Source organism: Bombina bombina, chromosome 4, assembly GCF_027579735.1.
Source record: "Bombina bombina isolate aBomBom1 chromosome 4, aBomBom1.pri, whole genome shotgun sequence".
NCBI lineage: Eukaryota > Metazoa > Chordata > Amphibia > Anura > Bombinatoridae > Bombina > Bombina bombina.
The window spans coordinates 792,268,939-792,289,912 of record NC_069502.1 but is presented as its reverse complement, the minus strand read 5'-3'; positions in this window follow the sequence as shown (position 1 = coordinate 792,289,912).

Here is a 20,974-nt window from a genome sequence, read left to right as displayed (position 1 = left end):
CATGATGCGGTAGCCTGTATTATTTATTAATAAAGGTATTGTCCAGTGGGCCAAAGTTCATGTTTCCCCACCTCCTGTCTCCTATGCGGCTCTATACCCTTTGTATGAGATCTGGGTTTGGGAATCGCTTCCTCCTGATTAACCCCCGGATTTGTGAGGGCTATGGTAGGGAGGGTACTTGGTGTTAAGCAGCGCTATTTTAATTATGCGGTCTTTTGCTGATTCCCTTCTTCTGGGCGTAAGAGAGAGTGGTGGGGGTCGTGCGGGGATATTACTCGCTTCTGCGGTTAAGCTTTTGGCAAGTGCGGCAGCGGGGCAAGATGGCGGCGTTCCCGCCGTTAGTTAAGGTCCCAATTCAGTGTCCCACCCTTCTCTTGTAGGGGCCCAAGTCTTTAATCCTTATTATACTGCTTAAATCTTTGGCTCCTTGTGTAGCGTGGAGCACTTGTGATTCCCCTGCCTGTTTGTTTGTGTCCCTCGCGGCTGCAGCCGCTACTTACAGTCACTTCTGTGGTCTGTTACTTCTCCGGTAGTGGATTCCGCTGTTAGAATCCCTGCCAGCTTGTGTCCGGGCAGTGGGGGGTATCCCTGCCAAGGATGCCGGCTTTTTCTGGGGCAATGTGTTGGTTTTTTTCCAGTTTAATATCTGGAAACTGCGGAGCTCTGTTCCGTGCGTCTGCTCTCTCCGCCCGCCTACCGGAAGTCCGCACTTTTTAATTTTATATATATAATAAAATGTATGCTTACCTGATAAATGTATTTCTTTTTTGACACTGAGAGTCCATGGATCATCTTAATTACTAATGGGATATTCACCTCCTGGTCAGCAGGAGGAGGCAAAGAGCACCACATCAGAGCTGTTAAATAGCTCCTCCCTTCCCTTCCAGTTAGGAAGAGAAAGGAAAAGCCAAGGTGCAGAGGTGTCTGAAGTTTACAATAACCCACAACCTGTCTAAAAGAACAGGGTGGGCTGTGACTCATCGTGTCAAAAAAGAAATACATTTATCAGGTAAGCATAAATTTTCTTTTCTTTTTTAAGACACAATGAGTCCACGGATCATCTTAATTACTAATGGGATTCAATACCCAAGCTAGAGTACACAGATGATACGGGAGGGACAAGACAGGGAACCTAAATGGAAGGCACCACTGCTTGAAGAACCTTTCTCCCAAAAGCGGCCTCAGCCGAGGCAAAAGTGTCAAATTTGTAGAACTTTGAAAAAGTGTGAAGAGAGGACCAAATTGCAGCCTTGCAAATCTGTTCCACAGAAGCTTCATTTTTGAACGCCCATGAGGAAGCAACAGCCCTCGTGGAATGAGCTGTAACTCTCTTGAGAAGATGCTGCCCAGCAGTGTCATATGCAAAATGTATGATACTCTTCAGCCAAAAAGAAAGAGAAGTAGCCATAGCTTTCTGTCCCTTGCGTTTTCCTGAGAAAACCACAAAGAAAAAAACTGACGACAGTCCTTAGTCGCCTGCAGGTAAAACTTTTAAAGCACGGACCACGTCCAAATTCTGCAGAAGTCTTTCCTTCTGAGAAGAAGGATTAGGACACAGGAAAAGAACAAAAATCTCCTGTTTAATGTTCCGATCAGAAACAACCTTAGGAAGAAATCCTAATTTAGTACGTAAAACTATCTTATCTGAATGGAAAATAAGATAAGGAGACTCATACTGTAATGCCAAGAGCTCTGACACTCTCCGAGCAGAAGAAATAGCAACAAGAAATAAAATGTTAAAAGATAACAATTTAATATCTAAGGAATGCATAGGCTCAAACGGAGCCCCCTTGAAGAACTCTGAGAACTAAATTCAGACTCCATGGAGGAGCAACTGGTTTGAACGCAGGCCTGATCCTGACCAAGGCCTGACAAAATGATTGTACATCTGGGACATCTGCCAGACGTTTGTGTAACAAAATAGATAAAGAGAGAGAATTTACCCTTTAGGGAACTTGACGATAAACCTTTCTCCAAACCCTCTTGGAGAAAAGACAAAATTCTAGGGCCTAGATTTAGAGTTCGGCGGTAGCCGTCAAAACCAGCGTTAGAGGCTCCTAACGCTGGTTTTGGCCGCCCGCTGGTATTTGGAGTCAGTGATTAAAGGGTCTAACGCTCACTTTACAGCCGCGACTTTTCCATACCGCAGATCCCCCTACGCCATTTGCGTAGCCTATCTTTTCAATGGGATCTTTCTAACGCTGGTATTTAGAGTCGTTTCTGCAGTGAGCGTTAGAGCTCTAACGACAAGATTCCAGCCGCCTGAAAATAGCAGGAGTTAAGAGCTTTCTGGCTAACGCCGGTTTATAAAGCTCTTAACTACTGTACCCTAAAGTACACTAACACCCATAAACTACCTATATACCCCTAAACCTAGGTCCCCCCACATCGCCGCCACTCGATTAAAAATTTTAACCCCTAATCTGCCGACCGCCACCTACGTTATACTTATGTACCCCTAATCTGCTGCCCCTAACCCCGCCGACCCCTATATTACATTTATTAACCCCTAATCTGCCCCCCACAACATCGCCGCCAGCTACTTAAAATAATTAACCCCTAATCTTCCGACCGCAAAGCGCCGCCACCTACGTTATCCCTATGTACCCCTAATCTGCTGCCCCTAACACCGCCGACCCCTATATTATATTTATTAACCCCTAATCTGCCCCCCTCAACGTCGCCGACACCTACCTACACTTATTAACTCCTAATCTGCCGAGCGGACCTGAGCGCTACTATAATAAAGTTATTAGCCCCTAATCCGCCTCACTAACCCTATCATAAATAGTATTAACCCCCTAATCTGCCCTCCCTAACATCGCCGACACCTAACTTCAATTATTAACCCCTAATCTTCCGATCGGAGCTCACCGCTATTCTAATAAATGTATTAACCCCTAAAGCTAAGTCTAACCCTAACACTAACACCCCCCTAACTTAAATATAATTTAAATCTAACGAAATAAATTAACTCTTATTAAATAAATTAATCCTATTTAAAGCTAAATACTTACCTGTAAAATAAACCCTAATATAGCTACAATATAAATTATAATTATATTATAGCTATTTTAGGATTAATATTTATTTTACAGGCAACTTGGTATTTATTTTAACTAGGTACAATAGCTATTAAATAGTTAAGAACTATTTAATAGTTACCTAGTTAAAATAATAACAAATTTACCTGTAAAATAAATCCTAACCTAAGATATAATTAAACCTAACACTACCCTATCAATAAAATAATTAAATAAACTACCTACAATTACCTACAATTAACCTAACACTACACTATCAATAAATTAAATAAACACAATTGCTACAAATAAATACAATTAAATAAACTAGCTAAAGTACAAAAAATAAAAAAGAACTAAGTTACAGAAAATAAAAAAATATTTACAAACATAAGAAAAATATTACAACAATTTTAAACTAATTACACCTACTCTAAGCCCCCTAATAAAATAACAAAGCCCCCCAAAATAAAAAATTCCCTACCCTATTCTAAATTAAAAAAGTTACAAGCTCTTTTACCTTACCAGCCCTGAACAGGGCCCTTTGCGGGGCATGCCCCAAGAAGTTCAGCTCTTTTGCCTGTAAAAAAAAACATACAATACCCCCCCCAACATTACAACCCACCACCCACATACCCCTAATCTAACCCAAACCCCCCTTAAATAAACCTAACACTAATCCCCTGAAGATCTTCCTACCTTGTCTTCACCATCCAGGTATCACCGATCGGTCCTGGCTCCGATATCTTCATCCAACCAAAGCGGGGGCTAGACATCCACTGAAGAAGTCCAGAAGAGGCTCCAAAGTCTTCCTCCTATCCGGCAAGAAGAGGACATCCGGACCGGCAAACATCTTCTCCAAGCTGCATCTTCGATCTTCTTCCATCCGGAGCGAAGCGGCAGGATCCTGAAGACCCCCAGCGCGGAACATCCATCCGGACCGACGACTGAACGACGAATGACGGTTCCTTTAAATGACGTCATCCAAGATGGCGTCCCTCGAATTCCGATTGGCTGATAGGATTCTATCAGCCAATCGGAATTAAGGTAGGAATTTTCTGATTGGCTGATGGAATCAGCCAATCAGAATCAAGTTCAATCCGATTGGCTGATCCAATCAGCCAATCAGATTGAGCTCGCATTCTATTGGCTGTTCCGATCAGCCAATAGAATGCGAGCTCAATCTGATTGGCTGATTGGATCAGCCAATCGGATTGAACTTGATTCTGATTGGCTGATTCCATCAGCCAATCAGAAAATTCCTACCTTAATTCCGATTGGCTGATAGAATCCTATCAGCCAATCGGAATTCGAGGGACGCCATCTTGGATGACGTCATTTAAAGGAACCGTCATTCGTCGTTCAGTCGTCGGTCCGGATGGATGTTCCGCGCTGGGGGTCTTCAGGATCCTGCCGCTTCGCTCCGGATGGAAGAAGATCGAAGATGCAGCTTGGAGAAGATGTTTGCCGGTCCGGATGTCCTCTTCTTGCCGGATAGGAGGAAGACTTTGGAGCCTCTTCTGGACTTCTTCAGTGGATGTCTAGCCCCCGCTTGGGTTGGATGAAGATATCGGAGCCAGGACCGATCGCTGATACCTGGATGGTGAAGACAAGGTAGGAAGATCTTCAGGGGATTAGTGTTAGGTTTATTTAAGGGGGGTTTGGGTTAGATTAGGGGTATGTGGGTGGTGGGTTGTAATGTTGGGGGGGGGGTATTGTATGTTTTTTTTTACAGGCAAAAGAGCTGAACTTCTTGGGGCATGCCCCGCAAAGGGCCCTGTTCAGGGCTGGTAAGGTAAAAGAGCTTGTAACTTTTTTAATTTAGAATAGGGTAGGGAATTTTTTATTTTGGGGGGCTTTGTTATTTTATTAGGGGGCTTAGAGTAGGTGTAATTAGTTTAAAATTGTTGTAATATTTTTCTTATGTTTGTAAATATTTTTTTATTTTCTGTAACTTAGTTCTTTTTTATTTTTTGTACTTTAGCTAGTTTATTTAATTGTATTTATTTGTAGCAATTGTGTTTATTTAATTTATTGATAGTGTAGTGTTAGGTTAATTGTAGGTAATTGTAGGTAGTTTATTTAATTATTTTATTGATAGGGTAGTGTTAGGTTTAATTATATCTTAGGTTAGGATTTATTTTACAGGTAAATTTGTTATTATTTTAACTAGGTAACTATTAAATAGTTCTTAACTATTTAATAGCTATTGTACCTAGTTAAAATAAATACAAAGTTACCTGTAAAATAAATATTAATCCTAAAATAGCTATAATATAATTATAATTTATATTGTAGCTATATTAGGGTTTATTTTACAGGTAAGTATTTAGCTTTAAATAGGAATAAGTTATTTAATAAGAGTTAATTTATTTCGTTAGATGTAAATTAAATTTAAGTTAGGGGGGTGTTAGTGTTAGGGTTAGACTTAACTTTAGGGGTTAATACATTTATTAGAATAGCGGTGAGCTCCGATCGGAAGATTAGGGGTTAATAATTGAAGTTAGGTGTCAGCGATGTTAGGGAGGGCAGATTAGGGGTTAATACTATTTATGATAGGGTTAGTGAGGCGGATTAGGGGTTAATAACTTTATTATAGTAGCGCTCATGTCCGCTCGGCAGATTAGGGGTTAATAAGTGTAGGTAGGTGTCGGCGACGTTGTGGGGGGCAGATTAGGGGTTAATAAATATAACATAGGGGTCGGCGATGTTAGGGCAGCAGATTAGGGGTACATAGGGATAACGTAGGTTGCGGCGGTTTACGGAGCGGCAGATTAGGGGTTAAAAGTGTAATGCAGGGGTCAGCGATAGCGGGGGCGGCAGAATAGGGGTTAATAAGTGTAAGGCTAGGGGTGTTTAGACTCGGGGTACATGTTAGAGTGTTAGGTGCAGACGTAGGAAGTGTTTCCCCATAGGAAACAATGGGGCTGCGTTAGGAGCTGAACGCTGCTTTTTTGCAGGTGTTAGGTTTTTTTTCAGCTCAAACAGCCCCATTGTTTCCTATGGGAGAATCGTGCACGAGCACGTTTTTGAGGCCGGCCGCGTCCGTAAGCAGCTCTGGTATCGAGAGTTGCATTTGCGGTAAAAATGCTCTACGCTCCTTTTTTGGAGCCTAACGCAGCATTTGTTTTAACTCTCGATACCAGAGTTAAATTTATGGTGCGGCCAGAAAAAAGCCCGCGGAGCGTTAACAGCCCTTTTACCGCCGGACTCTAAATCTAGGCCTAGGAATCCTAACTCTACTCCATGAGTAGCCCATGAATTCACACCAATAGAGATATTTACGCCATATCTTATGATAAATTTTTCTAGTGACATGCTTACGAGCCTGAATCATGGTCTCAATGACCGAGTCAGAAAAACCCCACTTAGATAATATTAAGCGTTCAATCTCCAAGCAGTCAGTCTCAGAAAAAACAGATTTGGGTGAAGGAGGGGCCCTTGAATTAGAAGGTCCTTCCTCAACAGAAGTCTCCAAGGTGGCAGAGATGACATGTCCACCAGATTTGCATACCAAATCCTGCGAGGCAAAGCTAGTGCTATGAGGATCACCCATGCTCTCTCGTGCTTGATTCGAGCAATGACCCGAGGAAGAAAAGCAAATGGAGGAAAAAGCTGGAGAACACTTTCGGATGGAGTTCCCACTCCTCCAGATGAAAGGTCTGCCTGCTCAGGAAATCCGCCTCCCAGTTGTCCACCCCTGGGATGTGGATCGCCGACCGGTAGCAAGAATTTTAGATAACTCTGTCATCGCTAAAGGAACTCCTCGTTCCTCCCTGATGATTGATGTAAGCCACTGACGTTATCTTGTTCGACTGGAACCTGAGAAACTGGACCGAGGCTAACTGAGGCCAGGCCAGAAGAACATTGTAGATCGCTCTCAGCTCCAGAATGTTTATAGGCAGAACAGACTCTGGCTGAGTCCAAACCCCCTGAGCCCTTAGGGAGCCCCAGACTGCTACCCACCCTAGAAGGCTGGCGTCTGTTGTCACAATCACCCAAGATGGTCTGCAAAAGCAGGTTCCCTGGGAGAGATGATCCAGAGACAACCACCATAGAAGAGAATCCCTTGTCTCCTGCTCCAGTAGTATTCGAGGAGACAAATCTGTAAAATCTCCGATCCATTTCCTGAGCATGCTTAACTGCAGCGGTCTGAGATGGAACCGAGCAAACAGGATGATGTCCATTGCCGCCACCATCAGCCCAATTACCCTTTTTTCAGACCCAGAATAAAAAAGCCAGGACTTACCTTTAAAATCTGCCCGACAGCAGGGCAGCTCAGCAGGTTTAAGAGGTCCTCTCCCTCTCATAGCCCTATGGATAAAGAAAAAGCCTGAGTCATCTTACTTAGGCTATCAGGATTAGGGCAGCATCAATGTATGGGAGGCGTAGTGAGAATTATGTCCCACAAGTTCCCATTGCTTTAAAGCCACCATTGCTCTACTGAAGAGACTGATTTGGACTACGGCTACACCCTAGAACAAAGCAGCACTATCTTGCACTACTTTAAAAATAATAAACTCTTGATTGAAGAATCTTTTCTAACACCTCACTTTACCTCTACCTACCACTAACGTAGGCAAAGAGAATGACTGGAGTGGGAGGGAAGGGAGGAGCTATTTAACAGCTCTGCTGTGGTGCTCTTTGCCTCCTCCTGCTGACCAGGAGGTTAATATCCCATTAGTAATTAAGATGATCCGTGGACTCGTGTCTTAAAAAATAAATAAATATATATATATATAGATATATATATATATATATATATATATATACATACATACACACACATAGTATCTCAAAAAAGTGAATACACCCCTCACATTTTTGTAAATATTTTATTAAATCTTTTCATGTGCCAACAATGAATAAATGACACTTTGCTAGAATGTAAAGTAGTGAGTGTACAGCCTGAATAACAGTGTAAATTTGCTGTCCCGTCAAAATAACCCAAGACACAGCCATTAATGTCTAAACCGTTAGCAACAAAAGTGAGTACATCCCCAAGTGGAAATGTCAAAATTGGGCCAATAAGCCATTTTTCCTCCCCGGTGTCATGTGACTCGCTAGTGTTACAAGGGCTTAGGTGTGAATGGGGAGCAGGTGTGTTAAATTTGGTGTTATCGCTCTCATATTCTCTCATACTGGTCAATGGAGGTTCAACATGGCACCTCATGGCAAAGAACTCTCTGAGGATCTGAAAAAAAGAATTGTTACTCTACATAAAGATGACCTAGGCTATAAGAAGATTGCCAAGACAAAGAAACTGAGCTGCAGCTCGGTGGGCAAGACCATACAGCAGTTTCACAGGACAGGTTCCACTCAGAACAGTCCTCGCCATGGTCGACCAAAGAAGTTGAGTGCACATGCTCAGCGTCATATCCAGAGGTTGTCTTTGGGAAATAGACGTATGAGTGCTGCCAGCATTGGTGCAGAGGTTGAAGGGGTGGGTGGTCAGCATGTCAGTGCTCAGACCATATGCCGCACACTGCATCAAATTGGTCTGCATGGCTGTCGTCCCAGAAGGGAGCCTCTTCTAAAGATGATACACAAGAAAGCCTGCAAACAGTTTGCTGAAGACAAGCAGACTAAGGACATGGATTACTGGAACCATGTCCTGTGGTCCGATGAGACCAAGATAAACTTATTTGGTTCAGATGGTGTCAAGCGTGTGTGGTAGCAACCAGATGAGGAGTACAAAGACAAGTGTGTCTTGCCTACAGTCAAGCATGGTGGTGTGAGTGTCATGGTCTGGGCCTGCATGAGTGCTGCCAGCACTGGGGAGCTACAGTTCATTGAGGGAACAATGAATGCCAACATGTACTGTGACATACTGAAGCACAGCATTATCCCCTCCCTTCGGAGACTGGGCCGCAGGGCAGTATTCCAACATGATAACGACCCCAAACACACCTCCAAGACGACCACTGCCTTGCTAAAGAAGCTGAGGGTAAAGGTGATAGACTGGCCAAGCATGTCTTCAGACCTAAAACTTATTGAGCATCTGTGGTGCATTCTCAAACGGAAGGTGGGGGGAGTGCAAGGTCTCTAACATCCACCAGCTCTGTGATGTCGTCATGGAAGAGGACTCCAGTGGAAACCTGTGAAGCTCTGGTAAACTCCATGCCCAAGAGGGTTAAGGCAGTGCTGGGAAATAATAAATATTGACACTTTAAGCCCAATATGGACATTTCCACGTAAGGGTGTACTCAGTTTTGTTGCCAACGGTTTAGACATCAATGGCTGTGTGTTGGGTTATTTTGAAGGGACATCAAATTTACACTGTTATACAGGCTGTACACTCACTACTTTACATTGTAGCAAAGTGTCATTTCTTGAGTGTTGTCACATGAAAAGATTTAGTAAAATATTTACAATAATGTGAGGGGTGTACTCACTTTTGTGAGATACTGTGTGTATATATAAGTATATATATTTAAATTTACTTGTATCTTGAAAGTTTGTTTTTTTGGAGTGGTCATGATGAGAGAAAGAGAGAGAAAGATAGAGAGAAAGAGAGAAAGAGAGAGAGAGAAAGAGAGAGAGAACACTTCTGTGCTTACTTCAGTTTGCTATCATGCCAACCACTGTTGCAATGTATAGAGCACGCTCCTGTGCCTACCTCAGTATGCTCTCATGAGAACCACTGCTGTAATATACAGAGCACACTCATGTGCCTACCTCAGTATGCTCTCATGACAACCACTGCTGCCATATATAGAGCACACTCCTGTGCATACATCAGTATGCTCTTATGACCACCACTGCTGTATATAGAGCATGCTCCTGTGCCTACCTCAGTATGCTCTCATGACAAACACTGCTGCCATATATAGAGCACACTCCTGTGCCTACCTCAGTATGCTCTCATGACAAACACTGCTGCCATATATACAGCACACTCCTGTACCTACCTCAGTATGCTCTCATGACAAACACTGCTGCCATATATAGAACACACTATGGTGCCTGCCTCAGTATGCTCTTATGACAAACACTGCTACCATATATAGAGACATTGAAAAATAAATAGTGGTTTAAAAAACGGATTTAGAAATTTTTCTTAACATTACATCATCACCATGTGCAAACACCTGGTGCTAAACTTAGTGCTTACAGAAGCACTGGTTGGTAGGTATAAAAAAACTGTGCATGGAGATTATTCCCCTATTAGCCCTCATTTAATGGGGCATGAAAGTACAAAAAGAAAATGTTCTAATATGATACAGCGGTTTATTATTGCTCTTAGCTTGTTTAAAACAACGCCTTTAAATGATTGCAAAATTATTAAACACATACTTAAAGTCAAATATAAAAAGAGAGAGAGATGCACTCAGCTGAGACAGAACAAAAGCTAGAAAAACTTCTGTGCCTGTTCATTTTAGGGTGCCACTTAGGGTGCATACTCTTTAAGCACACTATGCCACTTCACAGAGAAAAAAACATAATTTATGTAAGAACTTACCTGATAAATTCATTTCTTTCATATTGGCAAGAGTCCATGAGCTAGTGACGTATGGGATATACATTCCTACCAGGAGAGGCAAAGTTTCCCAAACCTCAAAATGCCTATAAATACACCCCTCACCACACCCACAATTCAGTTTAATGAATAGTCACGTAGTGGGGTGATAAAGAAAGGAGTAAAAAGCATCAACAAAGGAATTTGGAATAATTGTGCTTTATACAAAAAATCATAACCACCATAAAAAGGGTGGGCCTCATGGACTCTTGCCAATATGAAAGAAATGAATTTATCATGTAAGTTCTTACATAAATTATGTTTTCTTTCATGTAATTGGCAAGAGTCCATGAGCTAGTGACGTATGGGATATTAAATACCCAAGATGTGGAACTCCACGCAAGAGTCAATAGAGAGGGAGGGATAAAAAATAAACAACAGCCAAATGCTGAACAAATAATCCATAACCCAAATATAAGTTATTCTTATAAAGAAAAGAAAAACTTAAAAAAGCAGCAGAAGAATCAAACTGAAACAGCTGCCTGAAGAACTTTTCTACCAAAAACTGCGTCAGAAGAAGCAAATACATCAAAACGGTAGAATTTAGTAAATGTATGCAAAGAGGACCAAGTCGCTGCTTTGCAAATCTGATCAACTGAAGCTTCATTCTTAAAAGCCCACGAACTGGAGACTGACCTAGTAGAATGAGCTGTAATTCTTTGAGGCGTGGGCTTGACCCGACTCCAAATAAGCTTGATTAATCAAAAGCTTTAACCAAGAGGCCACGGAAATAGCAGAAGCCTTCTGACCTTTCCTAGGACCAGAAAATATAACAAATAGACTAGAAGTCTTCCTGAAATCTTTAGTAGCTTCCACATAATATTTCAAAGCTCTTAGCACATCCAAAGAATTTAAGGATCTTTCCAAAGGATTCTTAGGATTAGGACACAAGGAAGGGACAACAATTTCTCTACTAATGTTGTTAGAATTCACAACCTTAGGTAAAAATTCAAATGAAGTTCGCAAAACCGCCTTATACTGATGAAAAATCAGAAAACGAGATTCACAAGAAAGAGCAGATAGCCCAGAAACTCTTCTAGTAGAAGAGATAGCCAAAAGGAACAACACTTTCCAAGAAAGTAGTTTAATATCCAAAGAATGCACAGGCTCAAAAAGAGTAGCCTGTAACGCCTTCAAAACCAAATTAAGACTCCAAGGAGGAGAAATTGATTTAATGACAGGCTTAATACGAACTAAAGCCTGTACAAAACAGTGTATATCAGGAAGTATAGCAATCTTTCTGTGAAATAAAACAGAAAGAGCGGAGATTTGTCCTTTCAAGGAACTTGCAGACAAACCCTTATCCAAACAATCCTGAAGAAACTGTAAAATTCTTGGAATTCTAAAAGAATGCCAAGAGAATTTATGAGACGAACACCATGAAATGTAAGTCTTCCAAACTCGATAATAAATCTTCCTAGAGACAGATTTACGAGCTTGTAACATAGTATTAATTACTGAGTCAGAGAAACCTCTATGACTTAATACTAAGCGTTCAATTTCCATACCTTCACATTTAATGATTTGAGATCCTGATGGAAAAACGGACCTTGAGACAGTAGGTCCGGCCTTAACGGAAGTGGCCAAAGTTGGCAACTGGACATCCAAACAAGATCCGCATACCAAAACCTGTGGGGCCATGCTAGAGCCACCAGCAACACAGATGATTGTTCCATGATGATCTTGGAGATCACTCTCGGAAGAAGAACTAGAGGCGGGAAGATATAAGCAGGTTGATAACACCAAGGAAGTGTCATGGCATCAACTGCTTCCGCCTGAGAATCCCTGGACCTGCACTTTCCACATACCATCTTTAAAGAGTACCCTGCGTGCTTTCAGGCACTAAAGAGCGGATACTCTATTTTGTGGATTACGGCAGCTACATTCTCAAGCTGATCGGAGAAGGACCAATCAAATTGATTATCCAGGACAGCGCCCATAAAGGTGACGTCATCCCGCTACGGTGGTAATTTCACTCACAGAGGCAATCGAGTTACACACTGCCTGAGGGTAAGCCTGCCGTTTGTGCTCGCAAACTACTTTTACTATCTATCCGGATTTACTATAAACATTGCTTGAAAAATAAGACATTCTCTGACTGTTTTTACCCCTCCTCTTTTCCTCAAATGTGGTGGCAACCTTTCTTCTTATAACAAACGGAGACATCCGTTTTTAGTTAGTGTTAGCTATTCATAGAGATTGATTTTAGTGATTGTTTTCATATATTTTTATATGTTTATATTGTCGAGATGCATTTTTATTAAACCTTGGCATAGCCATTATTAATTTGCACATACTATTGGACATTTGATTAATTGCTTTTTATTACTTTTATCATCATTGCTTAGATAATTGTTACTGCACTCCATTATATCTCGGATCTGCTATATTATTTATCCTATTTTTTTAACATTTCTAGACATCTTTGTGTTTATTTATACATTGTTTCAAGTATATTTATAGTACTATTTATTAATTGTTCTATCCACCTTCAGCTGTAGCGCTCCTGTTTATTATTATATTTAATCCCTGGACAGGTATCTGGGAAGTTTCTTGTTTAGATGAGAAGCCATCAGATCTATTTCTGGAAGACCCCACATCTGAACAATCTGAGAAAACACATCCGGATGGAGAGACCACTCCCCTGGATGTAAATTCTGACGGCTGAGAAAATCCGCCTCCCAATTGTCTACACCTGGGATATGAACCGCAGAAATTAGACAAGAGCTGGATTCTGTCCAAACAAGTATCTGAGATACTTCTTTCATAGCTAGGGGACTGTGAGTCCCACCCTGATGATTGACATATGCCGCCGTTGTGATATTGTCTGTCTGAAAACAAATTAACGGTTTTCTCTTCAACAGAGGCCAAAACTGAAGAGCTCTGAGAATTCTAAAATATTGATTGGTAATCTCGCCTCTTGAGATTTCCAAACCCCTTGTGCTGTCAGAGATCCCCAGACAGCTCCTTAACCTGAAAGACTCGCATCTGTTGTGATCACAGTCCAGGTTGGCCGAACAAAAGAGGCCCCTTGAACTATACGATGGTGATGTAACCACCACGTCAGAGTGTCGAACATTGGGATTTAAGGATATTAATTGTGCTATCTTTGTATAATCCCGGCACCATTGATTCAGCATGGAAAGCTGGAGAGGTCTCATGTGAAAACAAGCAAAAGGAATCACGTCCGATGCTGCAGTCATGAGGCCTAAAACTTCCATGCACATAGCCACTGAAGGGAATGACTGAGACTGAAGGTGCCGATATACTGCAATCAATTTTAAACGTCTCTTGTCTGTTAGAGACAGAGTCATGGACACTGAATCTATCTGGAAACCTAAAAAGGTGACCCTTGTCTGAGGAATCAAAAAACTTTTTGGTAAATTGATCCTCCAACCATGTTTTTGAAGAAACAACACAAATTGATTTATGTGAGATTCTGCAGAACGTAAAGATTGAGCTAGTACCAAGATATCGTCCAAATAAGGAAACACCGCAATACCCTGTTCTCTGATTACAGAGAGTAGGGCACCCAGAACCTCTGAAAAGATTCCTGGAGCTGTTGCTAGGCCAAATGGAAGAGCAACAAATTGGTAATGCTTGTCTAGAAAAGAGAATCTCAGGAACTGATAATGTTCTGGATGAATCAGAATATGAAGGTAAGCATCCTGCAAGTCTATTGTAGACATATAATGTCCTTGCTGAACAAAAGGCAGAATAGTCCTTATAGTCACCATCTTGAAAGTTGATATTCTTACATAACGATTCAAAAATTTCAGGATCAAGAAATGGTCTGAATGAATTTTCTTTCTCTGGCACAATGAATAGATTTGAATAAAACCCCAGGCCTTGTTCCTGAAAAGGAACCGGCATGATTACCCCTGAAACCTCCATATCTGAAACACACTTCAGGAAAGCCTGAGCTTTTACTGGATTCACTGGGATACGCGAGAGAAAAAATCTTCTCACAGGAGGTCTTACTCTGAATCCTATTCGGTACCCCTGAGAGACAATGCTCTCATCCTTGAAAAACCTTAATCTGCCCCCTACCAGCTGTGCTGGAATGAGGGCCACACCTTCATGCGGACTTAGGGGCTGACTTTGGTTTCTTGAAAGGCTTGGATTTATTCCAATTTGAGAAAGGCTTCCAATTGGAAACAGATTCCTTGGGGGGAAGGATTAGATTTTTGTTCCTTATTTTGACGAAAGGAACGAAAACGATTAGAAGCCTTAGATTTACCCTTAGGTTTTTTGTCCTGATGCAAAAAAACTTATTTCCCCCCAGTAACAGTTGAAATAATAGAATCCAACTGAGAACCAAATAAATTATTACCTTGGAAAGAAATAGATAGTTATCTAGACTTAGATGTCATATCAGCATTCCAAGATTTAAGCCACAAAGCTCTTCTAGCTAAAATAGCTAAAGACATGGATCTAACATCAATTTTGATAATATCAAAAATGGTATCACAAATAAAATGATTAGCATGTTGCAGTAAGCAAACAATGCTAGATATGTCAGAATCCAATTCTTGTTGCGCTAAATTCTCCAACCAAAAAGTTGAAGCAGCTGCAACATCAGCCAAAGTAATTGCAGGCCTAAGAAGATGACCTGAATATAAATAGGCTTTCCTTAGATAAGATTCAACTTCCTATCTAAAGGATCTTTAAAGGAAGTACTATCTTCCATAGGAATAGTGGTTCGTTTAGCAAGAGTAGAAATAGCCCCATCAACTTTGGGGATCTTTTCCCAAAACGCTATTGCAAACGCTGGTAAAGGATACAATTTTTTAAACCTTGCAGAAGGATTAAAAGTAGTACCTGGCTTATTCCATTTCTTAGAAACCATGTCAGAAATAGCATCAGGAATAGGAAAAACCTCCGGAGTAACAACAGTAGGTTTAACAACAGCATTTAAACGTTTACTGGTTTTAATATCAAGAGGACTAGCTTCCTCAATATCCAAAGTAATTAACACTTCTTTTAACAAAGAACGCATATACTCTATTTTAAATAAATAAGTAGATTTGTCAGTGTCAATGTATGAGGAAGGATCTTCTGAATTAGATAGATCCTCATCAGAGGTGGATAATTCATTATGTTGTCGGTCATTTGAAATTTCATCAACTGAATGAGAAGTTTTAAAAGACCTCTTACGCTTATTAAAAGGTGGAAATGCAGACAAAGCCTTCTGAATAGAATCAGTAACAAATTCATAGGTATATCATGTACATTAGAAGTTGAAGGAACTGCAACCGGCAATGTAATATTACAGATGGACACTATCTGCATGTTTATCATGACAACTAATACAAATGACATTAGGAGATATAATCTCCACAATTTTACAACAAATGCACTTAGCTTTGGTAGAACCGATGTCAGGCAGCAAAGTTCCAGCAGATACTTCTGAGGCAGGATCAGATTGAGACATCTTGCAGAATGTAAAAGAAAAAAACAACATATAAAGCAAAATTATCAATTTCCTTATATGACAGTTTCAGGAATGGGAAAAAATGCAAATAGCATAGCCTTCTGACATAGAAAAGGCAAGAGGCAAAGCAATGGGGCAATAAATAATGCAAAAAAGTTTGGCGCCAAGTATGACGCACAACGTAACTAAAAAAAAATGTTGGCGCCAACCATGCCCGGAAATGACACACTTGCGTCACTAACGACGCAACCCTGTGTGAACCCCTGCGTCAACTACGACGCCGGAAATGACGAACTAGCGTCAACGGACATGCCTTTTCGCGCCAAAAAATTCTCACGCCAAGAATGACGCAATTAAGTGTACCATTTAGCGCACCCGCGAACCTAAGACAGCCCGCAATTTAAAACAAGTAGTCAATTGAAAAAAAACAAACAAACCCCAGGTAAGAAAATATTTCTCAATATTAACTTTCCCAAATATGAAACTGACAATCTGCAAAAGGAAATACATGAACCTGACTCATGGCAAATATATAAATGCATAAAGTGCCAAACCATAGCTGAGGTGTCTTAAGAAATAAAAACATACTTACCAAAGACACCCATCCACATATAGCAGATAGCCAAACCAGTACTGAAACAGTTATCAGTAGAGGTAATGGTATATGAGAGTATATCGTCGATCTGAAAAGGGAGTTAGGAGATGAATCTCTACGACCGATAACAGAGAACCTATGAAATAGACCCCCGTTAGGAAAATCACTGCATTCAATAGGTAATACTCTCCACGTCCCTCTGACATTCGCTGTACTCTGAGAGGAATCGGGCTTCAAAATGCTGAGAAGCACATGTCAACGTAGAAATCCTAGCACAAACTTACTTCACCACCTCCATAGGAGGCAAAGTTTGTAAAACTGATTTGTGGGTGTGGTGAGGGGTGTATTTAAAGGCATTTTAAGGTTTGGGAAACTTGTATATCCCATATGTCACTAGCTCATGGACTCTTGCCAATTACATGAAAGAAATATCCTGTAGCATATCAGTCTGACCCTGCCCAATGACAGTCCAGCACCGAAATACCAGGCAATTCTTCTCTGAACAAGAGAAACAACAACCCCAGATGATCGTTTCGGCCTTCTGTGAGCAATTTGCATAAATATAAAAAGAGAGAGAGAGATGCACTCAGCTGAGACAGAACAGAAGCTAGAAAAACTTCTGTGCCTGTTCATTTTAGGGTGCCACTCAGGGTGAATACTCTTTTAGCACACTATGCCCCTTCACAGAGAAAAAATATCCTGTACCATATCAGTCTGACCCTGCCCAATGACAGTCCAGCACCGAAAAACCAGGCAATTCTTCTCTGAACAAGAGAAACAACAACCCCAGACGATCGTTTCGGCCTTCTGTGGGCCTCATCAGTGAGGTGCAGTCGCATCTCTCTAAGGGCATGTGTGCAAGGAGTCCACATCTGGTTTCCCCTTTAACTCTTAGGGAGACCCAAGAGCAACTTGCATAAATATAAAAAGAGAGAGAGATGCACTCAGCTGAGACAAAACAAAAGCTGGGCTTTTGCTGTTTCTCTCGTTCAGAGAGGGATTGCCTGGTATTTTGGGGCTGGACTGTACTGTTAAGTCAGGATCAGACTGATATGCTTCAGGAAAGTTCTTCTCTGTGAAAGGCACATGTTGACCACAAAGAGACTGCTTTTTGGGTGGTAACTAGCCATAGAGCAAGCTATTATGCTATTGTTCGTTCCCAGGTTGAGCGCTTCTCTCTTTTTATTTATGCAAATTATGACTCAGTGTGCCTAGAGGGATATGGCTGCACCTGACTGACGAGGCCCACAATAGGCCGAAATGTACGTCTGGGGTTTTGCAATTTCTCTCGTTCAGAGAGGGATTGCCTGGTATTTTGGGGTTGGACTGTACTGTGAAGTCAGGATCAGACTGATATGCTTCAGGAAAGTTCTTCTCTGTGAAAGGCACATGTTGAGCAAAAAGAGGCTGCTTCTTGGGTGGTAACTAGCCATATAACAAGCTATTATGCTATTGTTTGTTCCCAGGTTGAGCGCTTCTCTCTTTTTATTTATACATAGTTAAAGTCATCTTCAAAGCAGCAATGCACTACTGTGAGCTAAACACAACTAGTGAGCCAATGACAAGAGACTAATGTATGTAGCCACTAATTACCAGCTAGCTCCCAGCAGTGCACTGCTGCTGCTGAGGGTATGTATATATGCTTTTCAACAAAGAATACCAAGAGAGAAAAATACATTTGATAATAGAAGTGAATTTAAAAAGTGTCACAACTCTATGCTCTATCTGAAAAGTTTAACTTTGACTCATTTCTCTATAAGCAAAGACTGACAATGAGCGTGTGCACAGGTAAATATTTTAAACACTGCTTAGTATAATCTTCTGTACATCACCAGCATACTTATGTACCTTTAAAGGGACACTCAAGTCAAAATAAACTTTTATGATTCAGATAGAACATGCAGTTTTAAGACACTTTCCAATTTACTTTCATTATCTTTTTATATTCACACTTTCTGGGAAACAAGATTCTACTGAGCATGTGCACACGCTCACAGGGTATATGTATAGTTAGTCTGTGATTGGCTAATGTCTGTCACATGATACAGGGGGCCAGAAAATAGGAGAAAAAAAAATGTGTCTGAAAAAATCTACTGCTTATTTGAAATTCAGAGTAGATGTTAAATCATCGTCTTTTTTATTATGCACTTGTTAATTATGTAATTCTACTGCATTGAGTGGTCCTTTAAGGTAACCAGATCACTGAGGTTTCTGGTTGGTTACTGTAAATATTATCCAAGTGACATGCATGCTACGTCCTGCTTACCTCCATGTGCATCAGGATGGTCTGAGGTTTGGTTCTCGTCCGACATTGTCTTGTTCAGCACAACTGAACTTGTCAGATATTCTTATAATGTTTCTCCTTTACTGACACACGCAGTGACGTATATTGTACGTGATCTTCACAGTAATAGGAGCCTAAATACACAGAGAGAGAGAGAGAGGTCTTACGTACAGTTCTTTGTCATAAAGGGAAAGATTTTTAAATATGGATGCCCAACACCCTATTTGAGCATAATAAACAAACCAAGATAAAAGAATTACTCTTCGTTGTCACAAAGGGATACAAGTAAATAAAACTGATTAATCCAACAGAAAACAGTAACTATCAAAACAATGGATCAATACATAAACTATTCTAACAATACATATTTTATGTCACTAATTACAGATTTTTAACCCATACATATCTCTGCCATTTAGTACTCAGTGCTAAAGCTTATAAGCAGTTTCATTTTGAGAATGTTTGTTTTTACATATGAGTGTATGGCAGCAACTGAGCACAGCTAGATTACAAGTAGAGCTCTAAATTATTGTGCTCCAGCAAACGGGCAAATTTTTGGGAGCTCAATTATTAACCAGCCATTACAAGTCGTGGTAGCAATTAGTGCTCCGAAAATTAACCAGAGATCCGGTCTCTGGTTAATTTTTGAAAAGTGCCCCAAATGCCCTCAAAATAGGAGGGCATTGTAATTTTCTTTTATGATACGATGAGTCCACGGATTTCATCCTTAATTGTGGGATATTGCCTCCTGGTCAGCAGGAGGAGGCAAAGAGCACCACAGCAGAGCTGTATATATAGCTCCTCCAGTCATTCGACCGAAGTTAGGAAGAGAAAGGAAAAGCCAAGGTGCAGAGGTGACTGAAGTTTAACAAAATTAAAGACCTGTCTTAGAAAAACAGGGTGGGCCGTGGACTCATCGTATCGTAAAAGAAACAAATTTATCAGGTAAGAATAAATTTCCTTTTCTTTTACAAGATACGAGTCCTCGGATTTTATCCTTACTTGTGGGATACAATACCAAAGCTATAGTACACGGATGAAAAGGTAGGGACAAGACAGGGAACCTAAACGGAAGGCACCACTGCTTTCCTCCCAAAAACAGCCTCAGACGAGGAAAAAGTATAAAATTTGTAAATTTGGAAAAAGTGTGAAGAGACGACCAAGTTGCAGCTTTGCAAATCTGTTCAACAGAAACATCACTCTTGAATGCCCATGAGAAAGCTACAGCCCTAGTGGAATGAGCTGTAATTCGTTCAGGAGGCTGCCGTCCAGCAGTCTCATATGTAAAACGGATGATACTCTTCAGCCAAAATGAGAGAGAGGTAGCCGAAGCTTTCTGACCCCTACGCTTCCCAGAAAACACAACAAACAGGGAAGATGATTGACGAAACTCCTTAGTCGCCTGAAAGTAAAACTTCGAGGCACGGACCACGTCCAAATTATGTAACAGCTGCTCCTTCTTAGAAGGATTAGTACACAAGGAAGGAACAACAATTTCCTGATTAAGATTTTTATTTGAAACAACCTTAGGAAGAAAACAAGGTTTGGTTCGTAACACCACCTTATCCGAATGGAAAATAAGATAAGGAGAATCACATTGTAATGCCGAAAACTCGGATACTCTGCGAGCAGAAAAAATAGCAACCAAAAATAAAACTTTCCAAGACAATAACTTAATGTCTATGGAATGGATAGGTTCAAACGGAACCCCTTGAAGAACTGTAAGAACTAAATTCAAATTCCAAGGAGGAGCAATTGGTCTAAACACAGGTCTGATTCTAGTCAGAGCCTGACAAAAAGATTGAACATCTGGAACATCGGCCAGACGTTTGTGTAACAATATAGATAAAGCAGAAATCTGTCCCTTTAAGGAACTTGCTGACAACCCTTTCTCCAATCCGTCTTGGAGAAAAGATAAAATCCTGGGAATCCTAATCCTACTCCATGAGTAGCCCTTGGATTCGCCTCAATAAAGATATTTATGCCATATCTGATGGTAAATCTTTCAAGAAACAGGCTTACGTGCCTGAATCAAGGTATCTATGACCGAATCAGAAAACCCTCGCTTAGATAAAATCAAGCGTTCAATCTCCAAGCAGTTAGCTATAGACAAACTAGA